Genomic DNA, 10,690 nt, shown 5'->3' with positions numbered 1-10,690 from the left:
GTCTTTCGCCCCCTGGTGGTGGAGGTGTGTAACTGTCACTAAATGATAATGATAGATCTAATATGTAAGGGTTGCCTTTTGCAACTGTCTTCAAATCACACTATAGATTTTCTATGGGGTTCAAGTCAGTAGACTGTGATGACCACTGTGAGGAGTGTTTTTCGTGCAAAACTAATGCTTGGAATGGATTAAGAATGATGAAAACCCCCTAGTTTGACACGTCACATGCTATTTAAAGCATAATTAAATTTAGAACATTTTGCCTATATTGGCTGTTGATGGTACGCCAACTTTCTGCAGCTGTCAAAAATTCCCCTAGGGTGGTTGAATATAAACCAATGTGGGATATGTTAGTAGACACTAGACACCTTTACAAACACATTGGTGAAGAAAATTCTGGGTAAGAAATGTATTTCCAGATTTGACTGGTAATACTGATAATATTCCCTGACTACATGGGGAGAGTATGTTATGCACTCCGACTGTCCGTCCGTCCGTTCGTGTTGGGAACAGCTAATCTTAGCTTGGCTTGATTGCAGCCACACTGCACACACATCCTGGATGCCAGAGCTGAACCTCTGCCCCTAATTTTTCACATTGGCCTGTTAGAGCGCCACCATGTGTTTTGCGCTTTTCGCAAAACACATTTTTGGACAGTACACCTAAAAAATTTGTCCAAACATCACGCAAATTGGTACACAGTCTCTCTATAGCCATTAAACGAAACAGGTCTTTCAGATTTTTCCGACTCCATCCTATATTGGCTAAGATTGTCTTCCAAATTTCGCAGGAGTGCTCCGTTTCAAACAAAATGCCGCAAATAATGAACACATTGTGTGATTTCCTTGATATTTTGCACACACATTCCCACTAGGCAGAGGAAGAAATGGCACTTGAACATTTTCAACCGAGCCTTATGGTGGCGCTATAAATGGCCGATTCGTGTTTTTATCTATAACTGCACCGATCTGTGTAAAACCTTGTATGCACACTCCCTAGAGGCCAAGGAAAAACCTTTGCCTGGAATTTTTCACATCTGCTCTTTACAGCGCCACCAGGAGGCCCATGTATGTAAAACACTTTTATATTACTCCTTCAGCTTTTATCCAAATTTCACCCAAATCGGTACACATGATCTCTATAGTCATGTGATCAAGACAGGTTTGTTTGATTTCTCATATCCCATCCTAATTGGCTAAGATGAGTTTTCAGGAGTGGCCTGCACGCATATATTCCCACTAGGCTGAGCAGAAAATGCTACTTGACATTTTTCAAATCAGCCTGATGGTGGCGCTATTACAGCCCGAGGGGCACTTATTCTAGTTCGTCATAGTTTCAGTGGATAAAATGAACACTGCAGGTTAATACCAACATGGGTTATACACAACAAAATCAGAAGATAAACAATGTCATAATGTGTATACTTTTGTGAAGGTGCGTGAGCTAGAAGCAGAGGTTAAAGCTGAACAGAAACGTGGAGCAGATTCCATCAAGGGTGTCCACAAATATGAGAGATGAGTGAAGGAGCTGACATACCAAGTATACTTTGCATTGGTGGAAAAAGTACTCACTTTTTTAGTAGAAGTAACAGTATTGTTAATTGGAAACAAAGTACAAATAAAAATACTTCACAATTGTACTGTCAGTGTTGGGAATAACACGTTCCTACCGCGTTACGTTACGTAAAGAAACTATTTTTTGCAGTAACTATTAACGTAACTATTTACCATTCCAAATTCAGTAACGTTATAGTTACTGTGATTGCTTTACCTGCGTTATGTTATGTGATCCAACCAAGCGTGCAGTGTGCACAGAACGAAAATACGTCGCTTGGATGCACCTGGGACATATCCTCAGTGATGTATCCCAAGGTCATCGGGGTTTCGGGTCTCGCGAACATCATACCCTCGGGTGACCCAGCCGGGGTGATCAAGTCCAGACTTACGTCCCAGTAGTTACCCTCGATCAGACACACTAGGGAAAGACCAGGGCCACAAAATCCGTTGGGTCCACTCCGGAACTACTCTGCCGGGACTGGGAGGTACAATTCTGGCATGTGGAGGGACTAGGCTCTGTGGGTACCGCCAGGACCTGTGTGTTGCACCAGACTCCCAGCACCAGACACTTCATTCAGGAGTGGTGGTTTCTTGATATCTATATCTGTTATCTAACAAGTGACTAAGCGGGTGAGGCGACCTGCTGCTGCTCTGTGTCTGTGTGCTCTGCTTTGCTCTCAAACATCATGAAACATGCATGAGCATGCAAAAGCCAGAGCCACAGTGTTGTGGTTTGTGTGTCTCTGTGTTTACCCCATGTGAGCACGTCACAGAAGATGTGATGATTGGTTAACGTAGGGCAAGAATTTCAGGATAAGCCAATCACTGACCAATCACAGAGCGTTCTTGCACCAAACCCGGAACCATGTCATTACTCGCATGGGGTAAACACAGAGACACACAAACCACAACACAGCACACACACAAAACGGCGGCAGGCACAATGGCAAATACAGAAAGCGGGAGCTTTTAAACTTGGAAATACCGCCATTATTTTGAATTTGTGAAGATAAAGTAGGCCTACCCTAAACATATCAAGGTAAAATGCAAGTTGTGTGGAGGACAGAAACCAAAGTCCACAGCGATAAAGAGCAATGCCAATTTATTAAAGTACCTTAACAAAGTTCATGGCGCGACAAAACTAGTCGCCAAAGACCCGACCTCTACCACCACCCCCACCAGTGACCCAGATGGCTACAATAAAGATGCCTGTCAAAATCTCTGAACATATCTTTTGAGTTGTATTGTTCCACTACATTCCATAAGGTAAGCTACAAGGAATAACAAAACCCAACGAAAACCCATTTTTAAATTGTTTTTATTATCATTTTTTAAAGTAAAGTAACTAATAACTAGTTACTTTACTGTAACTGGTTATTAGTGATAGCACTGATAGCGCTCTTATCATCATGACATACATCATCATGCATCACATTCCGTGCTCAACCAATCAAATCAATGCAAATGTCATTCCGGCCGATCACTTTTGGCGTCTTCACTCTTCTGCGATCAGCCAATCACAAGCCAATGTTTGTGTTCACACAAACCCGGAAAGCTGGGCATAGGAGGGGCTAGCCGCTGGCGCCCCTCAAATAATAACAATAACTGTAAGTAGCTCTATGGACTCCATAGAGACGGAAAGAGGGGGACAGGGGGGACTTTCCAGATATGAAAAGAAGCACAGTCGTGTCTGCGTTAAGCTTGAGATGGTGGGATTACGTCCACTGTGAGATCTCAAGCAGGCAGGCATGAAGAACATTGAAGACCCCTGTTCTAATTGCAAGATGCTCTTTTTATCTCTCTTTCCACACATGCATACCGACATGGCGATAGGCCCCAGTGCAAATATTTTGTTTATATGCTCATTCTAAACCTATTGTTGCTGTTTTTCACAGAACAGCCAACTATAGCTGAAGACATTATAGATTTGAGGCATTAACCTCTTTGCTTTTATGACATTTCTGAGGCAATTCATGTTAATGGAAGATGCTTCTAAACTTGTATCCTATTCCTAGTTTGATTACATCAAATACTCTTTCGACTTAAAATAGCTAATGACCGTAAATACGAGCTCGACGTGTCGTGAGCTTGCAGATCTGCTATTTTCAGTGCACAGCATGCTTTCACAGAAGACACGCTGCATGGCTTCTATGGAATCCAAATGACTGAAATCCGTCGTGGCGACTGAGAACTTTAATCCACGTTTACGCGCTGATCGGAGATTTTTAAATGCACAAGATGAGAAATTAAAAAGCACTGGAGAGCAAAAGTCTGGTCTGATGGGAAATTTATTCCACAATTAGGATGTATACAAATGATGGAGACACAACTTCTCTCATGGAGCTGTTGGGACAACATGAAAATAAATGACTTTCACTGAGTATATGAAGGCACATTATCTCAAATCGTTGGGTCTTTCCACATGCATGTCATGAGCCGGGCAACAGTTTGTACTGGTCCAAACTGGTTGCTCACCTCAGACGTGTAGGCAGTACAAAGGCCTTTGATAGATGTAGCGAAGTCTATCAGAGTCATGACCTTGGAGAAAGCAGGGGAGTGTGTGCCATGTGAGAATTATGACACGTCGCACACACTGTGCCTCCTCAAAAGGTCTCTGACAGTGCCATCATGATACGAGGGGCCCCATGGAGACCTATTTGCAGTCAGCATTGGGGCCTGACACCATACATGGAGTTTAAGAACTTTATGAGAGCCACATTTTAAAATGTAAAAATAGGTAAATTATTATTAGTGAATATGAAACATAATTATGGAGAATATAATATTCTCCAATCAGCGCCTGTCTCTGTCACATTCCAGGAGGAAGCAGCCAACGTGCATCTGTCCAAGTGCAGGAAGATCCAGCATGAGCTGGAGCAGGCCGAGGAGCGCGCCAACATGGCTGAAGCCCAGCTCAACAAGATGAGAGCTAATAGCCGCCATGCCGACGGCAAGGTAAGTGCATCGAGCAATAGGCCTACTAATGTCACAACATGTTGATTAGCATTGCTTAGATTTAACTAAAGATGAATGTTGTCTAACAGTATATTACTCTTTTCACAGGGAAAAGAAGCCTCTGAATAGGTTCTTTAAACTTTAAACTGAAGTAGGTTCTATTAAACTAACTATACAATGTCATAAAATATGATATATTGTTTTATTCAATAAAGGTAACAAAATAAAAAGGTACGTTGTTGTTTCTTATATTCATTACTTGGTATTGTTGTCAGACACTTTATTGTCAGGCTTGTCAGAGTATTCTAGGTCCAACTCACATGTCCCATAGCAATTAGTGATGCACAATATTATCAGTAGCATATTGATATATCGGCCGATATTTAATTATAAAAGCATTATTGGTATTGAACCGATTTTCACCGATATTTTCCATCGGTATTGACTGATATTTCTGGAATGAGCTCAATATAAATATAATATCTAATAATGTAATATATCGGTATCGGCCGATTTGACCCTGCTGCATATTATTGGATATCGGATCTCTGTAATTAGAGATGAGTGTGTGTGGGACAGAGGAACGGGGAGGCGGGGTTCCCAGGCTTGCAGTATAGCCAGTACAACGCAAACGCGCTATTCCTAAACTGCCTCCCGTAGCTGCCCCCGTTCCCCCGCCTCCCCGTTCCTCTGCCCCCCACCCCTTCCACCCACACACGTCACGGCCAGGAGGACACAGTGGTTTTGCGAGCTGAGCTCCCGACAGAAAAACAAACAAACTCCCGAAACAGAGCAGAGGGAGAATGACAGAATAAAGGAATGGAATAATAGAGACAGCGACATAAATATAATAGGAAAGGAACAGAAAATGAAAAGAATGGAATAGAGGCAGATATGCGGTAGAGAGAAAGCAGAGGGAAACAATGGATGAATTTGGAGGGTAGGAGATATGAGCATGGTGATGGACTATGAGCGGCGCCACCAAAACCACCGTTCTGGTGAAGCCTAAATATGGACTATGAATGAACCTACAGTGCCCAGAACCCCCAGAACCTACTGTGAGATCCGTAACATATATATTACTGCAGGGCCGTGCAGAGAGCACTGGGGTGCTCAAAGCCCACAAAACGCCACATCTGTCGGTTTTTGGGGTGGTCATTTTGTGGGGATCCCTCGTGCCATTTCACACCAGAAATGTAGTGCATTGGATGTCTTAATATTATAATGGGGAAAGTTGTTCCACAATAACTTGGTCCATATCATTGGCCTACGTTCTCATTACCATGTACAAATGAAAAGGGCCACGTATGTTGTGTTGGGCAGGCCAACAATAAGAAATATATTATTTAATTTTTGGGGGGCAAAAGTGCAGGCAGACAAATCAAAACTAAAATATATAAATACGGTCTGCGGTTTCATACCTGAATTGTATTATGAACGGCCCACCAACATTAAGGGACTTGTTTTTTGTTTTGTTTTTAATTTAAGATTTGTTTTTGGCTTTTTGCCTTTATTGATAGTTACAAGTGAAGATAGACAGGAAAGAGGGAGAGAGAGAAGGGGAGAGACATGCAGCAAAGGTAGTCATGAGCGGGACTCGAACACACAACGCGTCAGGCCAGAGCCTATATGTAGCATGGGCCTGGACCACTAGGCCAGAGCCTATATGTGGCATGGGCCTGGACCACTAGGCCAGCGGGCGCCCAAAGTGTTTTTCATTAACCTGGGCATTTCCCAGAGTATTCTGAAGGGATCAATAAAAAAGGCTATTTATTTATTTACTTTACCCCGAATGTCTGGTTTAGTAATGTGAAATAAGGCTGAACAAAGGCTAAGTCATACTTGTTGTTAACAGCACACACACCTGACAAAAGAGCATTGAAATTAAATAATGATAGTAAAATAGAATTGTTTAACTGCAATGCATACATGTATGTGGCTGTTATGGTCTGAAGGTACATTAAGTAAGCTGTAGCAACACCCTGATCTACACAAACCCAGCAGCTTGTGAGCACTTTACTGCACCATAATTTACTGCATATCAATGAACATAATTATTGCATGAATGTTAATGCATAAAACTTGTTAAATACTGACAAATGTGGACACACACTGATGCTCATATTGTACTACCAGTAACCTATGAGCTGGAGGGAATAATGCAAGCTAAAATAAAAATAAAATTCCATCATGTTGAATAGAAAATAAGATCCATACACAAGATACAAATTAAACTCCATCACAAGGAACTATTAATGTGTATTTTATTCAGTCATGTTGACATTGTCAGATTATACATGTAATTCCTCTGCTTTTGCATCATTGTCATCCTGGATTAGACTGACTGATCATTATGACTTAAACTAAAGGCTTTTTGCCTGTATGAGTCTTCATGTGTATTTTTAGATTACTTTTGGAAACACAGCCTTTACCACATACTGTACAAGAAAATGGCTTTTCACCTGTATGAGTACTCATGTGTGTTTTTAGATTACCCACCTGAGAAAAGCCTGTACCACATACTGTACAGGAGAATGGCTTTTCGCCTGTATGAGTCATCATGTGTGCTTTTAGATGACCCGCCCGAGAAAAGCCTTTACCACATACTGTACAGGAGAAGGGCTTTTCGCCTGTATGAGTCATCATGTGTGTTTTTAGATGATGCGCCAGAGTAAAAGCTGTACCACAAACTGTACAAGAGAATGGCTTTTCGCCTGTATGAATCCTCATGTGTGTTTTTAGGTTACACGCCTGAGTAAAGCCTGTACCACAAACTGTACAAGAGAATGGCTTTTCGCCTGTATGAATCCTCATGTGTGTTTTTAGGTTAAACGCCTGAGTAAAGCCTGTACCACAAACTGTACAAGAGAATGGCTTTTCGCCTGTATGAATCCTCATGTGTGTTTTTAGGTTACACGCCTGAGTAAAGCCTGTACCACAAACTGTACAAGAGAATGGCTTTTCGCCTGTATGAATCCTCATGTGTGTTTTTAGATTACTTGTGTTAACGCAGCCTTTACGACATACTGTACAAGAGTGTTTTTTTAAACCGCTAGAGTCACGACATTTTTTTCCACATTCTGTACAAGAAAATGGCTTTTCACCTGTATGAATCTTCATGTGTGTTTTTAAATTCCGCTTTAGATTAAACATGTTGCCACACTCTGTACAATTAAAACTTTTCTTCCCTGTGTGACTCCTCTTGGAGTCAGTTTGTTTCGATGAGTTCAGATCCTGGGACAGCTTGTGCTGTCCTCCCACCTTTTGTGTGTTTTGTGATATCAGTGTGTTTAAAGCTGACTGATCTCCCCTAGTCTCCTCCCAATATTCACCGTCTTCAGTATCAGATTCAGAACAGTGTGAAGAGAGGAGCTGGTTGTCACTAGTTGGTTGTGATGTTCTACAGTCCTCTACATAAGCTTGTGTTAGTAATGTCAACGCTGATCCACCAGCCTCTTGTCTTTGAAGTAGCTCCACTTGTTCCTCTTTAATCTCTGGAGCTTGTGGTTCCTCCTGGACCAGACTGGAGCTCCTCTCCTCTTCATGTGGAACCTCCTCTTTACACACAGGGACGTGCAGAAATTCTACAAAACAAATACAATGTGTTACGACCCGTATTGTCTAGGAGCAAAGGCCCTGCAAAGTATTCAAAAAGGACAACCAGATTAGCTTGTAGAGCGGCTATTTTCGGTGCAAAGGATAAATGTAGTTATATTTTGCCTTATGGCGGCGTTGCTCGCTGAAAGTACCTGACCTAGAAGCAAGCTCACAGTGCGTTGTGATGAGACACGCTGTGGACGTTATCTTTCGGCAGAGCGAAACCTGTCTTCAGAACTTCAGTTCGGTCATGACTATCGTTTGAGGTAATGCAACAAAGTTGTAAGAACGAGACAGAATATTATCAATTGTAGCATATTTGTCATTTACACTTAAAACGCCTCGTTTTGAATGATGTTGATATGGTGCTGCACTAGTATAGCCTTTGCGTTATTGACATGTTTGCCGGTCTAACGGCTGGAATTTTGTGATGCGTGTTACCTTGCATGACTTTGATGTTTCAAAAACCACTGCTTGCAAATTATGACTGACATGATTTCAGACCTGATTGTGTTCCTTTAAGTAGCCTACCATACCCGGAGTGAGCATGTTTTTTGGGGGCTTGTATTCTTGCATTCTTGTTAGACCCTACAAAATCTCCCGTGTGCTCAGATCAGCCAACGCAGGGAAGCTGGAAGCACATTCACTAAAAACGCCGGGACAGCGCTCCACACGACTATGGAACCTTGGCTGGTAATCCAACATGAGTGTGTTGCAGGTTCGAGTACCGATCCCGACAAACTTTACTGTGTGTCTTCTCTGCCCATCTCTCTCCCCGTTTCCTGTCTACCTACTGTAAATCTATCAGTAAAGGCAGAAAATCCCCCAAAAATATCTAAAAAGAAAAAACAAACAAAAACTATGGAATGCACTTCCCATTGCAATCAGAACTGCAGACTCACTCCCAATCTTCCGCCGTAGCCTAAAATCCCACCACTTCAGACTCCATCTTAGTCCATGGCACTTGCCTTAGCACTTGCCCTAGCCTCGACGACCTTACAGGCCTATGCAAAGGCTCAATTTACATAACTTACATTTTATGTAGACATTGCACTCTATAGTGTATACACATTGTTTCATTATATAGATATTCCACTGTTAGGTTCTTAGCTCACGTATGATTCTTGATGACAATTTCTTAATGTATGTGATGTATTACCATGTTTTGTTCTTGCTTACTGTAAATCACGCTGGATTAAGAGCATCTGCTAAATGCCTAAATTGTAGCTATTCAACTTTACTACAGGTTTAAACCACAGTAAATAAAACACTACATACCCATCTTGTACAATTTTACTACAGGTTGCATCCTTGCATCAAAGAGTCCATGTCTCTGGTCCATCTCTGGCTGTTCCTCTGACAACGTTGAATGTCTTTTGGAGGCCATCTCTCTAGATACTGTAGACCTCTCCCTGTGGTGCTCTGTGGAAATCACCAGTAGAAAGACCTTTCATTATACTATATATTCAAATCAAACTTTACCATGTCTAGTTTAGTATAAAGGAGCAGTCACTAGTTCAAGTGCTAAAATAATTGTCCCCATCCTGATGTGAACATCAGGTGAAAATAAATTGTATATTGAATTTGTAAAAGGGAAAGAAAAGTAAAAAAGTAACACAAATAGCCAATCTACAAGCTGCTCAAAATGTGTGATATCGTGAGCTTGTAAAACATAATCTTGGACATAGTTTGAATGCTGATTAATCATGATTAATACATTTTTAAACTGAGCTTAATCTGGTTAAAATGTTTAATCATTTGACAGCCCTACTCGAAATGTGTTTCAAAATGTATAAAATGTGTAAAAGTATTTCTTTAAGCAGTATTTTTTATTGCGTCAACAGTCAACAGTCATTGACCCACCAGCCTCTTCTGGTCTTTGAAGTAGCTCCTCTTGTTCATCTTTAATCTGTGGAGGTTGTGGTTCCTCCTGGACCAGACTGGAGCTCCACTCCTCTTCAGGTGGAACCTCCTCTTTACACACTGCAGGAATGTGCAGAAAGTCTAGGAAAGAATACAAAGAGACTCTATAAAAGGTTTGAATCATAGACATATATACGTAGACGCCCTTTCCGGCTCCGAGGCGCGTGTCACTATCTGAAGGCACAATTATCCCGACATTCCTTGCAAAGCATTAGCGGAAGCTTGTCAAGCTTCCGTGTGCGTAACATAAGTCCCGGAAAAGACGTGCTGTGATTGGCCAGTAGTCACTTGAGTGACAGCGAGAGACAGTGTTTCCACACCTAAGCGCAAAACGGTCGACAGCCGCGACAGAGTGAACACAAAGCAACAGTTGTCCGCAGCTTTCTTATTTAGAAGTGCTGAAGGCATTTGCTGAAGGCGACTGCGTCGCTGCCCAAGTGACGTCACTCATGCGACTCCTCCATGTCTAGGTGCTGCCAGACTTTCTAGGTGCTGCCAGACTTATAAACGGCCAGATTCCCGGAAACGCTCTCCTCCGCGCAAGTCGTCCGCGGAGGTGGAGCTTCTTTTCCATCCACCAGCTGTCTAAAAACTCGGAAAATAAGCCGCGCACAGCTTAAGACGTGCGCGGCTCTTTTATAAGTCTGGCAGCACCTAGA

The 10,690-nt window shown here is 42.1% G+C and overlaps 1 long non-coding RNA gene across 1 annotated transcript; it reads right to left on the bottom strand.

Moving 5' to 3' along the window:
* Nucleotides 1-7,216: 7,216 nt before the first annotated feature.
* On the bottom strand, nucleotides 7,217-10,106 carry LOC306919286. Its single transcript, XR_013789496.1, has 3 exons — nucleotides 9,972-10,106; nucleotides 9,387-9,530; nucleotides 7,217-8,095 (listed from the first exon to the last, which is right to left on the bottom strand). It is a non-coding gene; the product is annotated as an uncharacterized lncRNA (long non-coding RNA).
* Nucleotides 10,107-10,690: the final 584 nt, after the last annotated feature.

This window comes from Electrona antarctica, assembly GCF_951216825.1.
Source record: "Electrona antarctica genome assembly, contig: scaffold_25, whole genome shotgun sequence".
In the NCBI taxonomy this organism is placed as follows: domain Eukaryota; kingdom Metazoa; phylum Chordata; class Actinopteri; order Myctophiformes; family Myctophidae; genus Electrona; species Electrona antarctica.
Note: the sequence above shows the minus strand (reverse complement) of the source record. Positions and strands in the feature narration are given on the sequence as shown.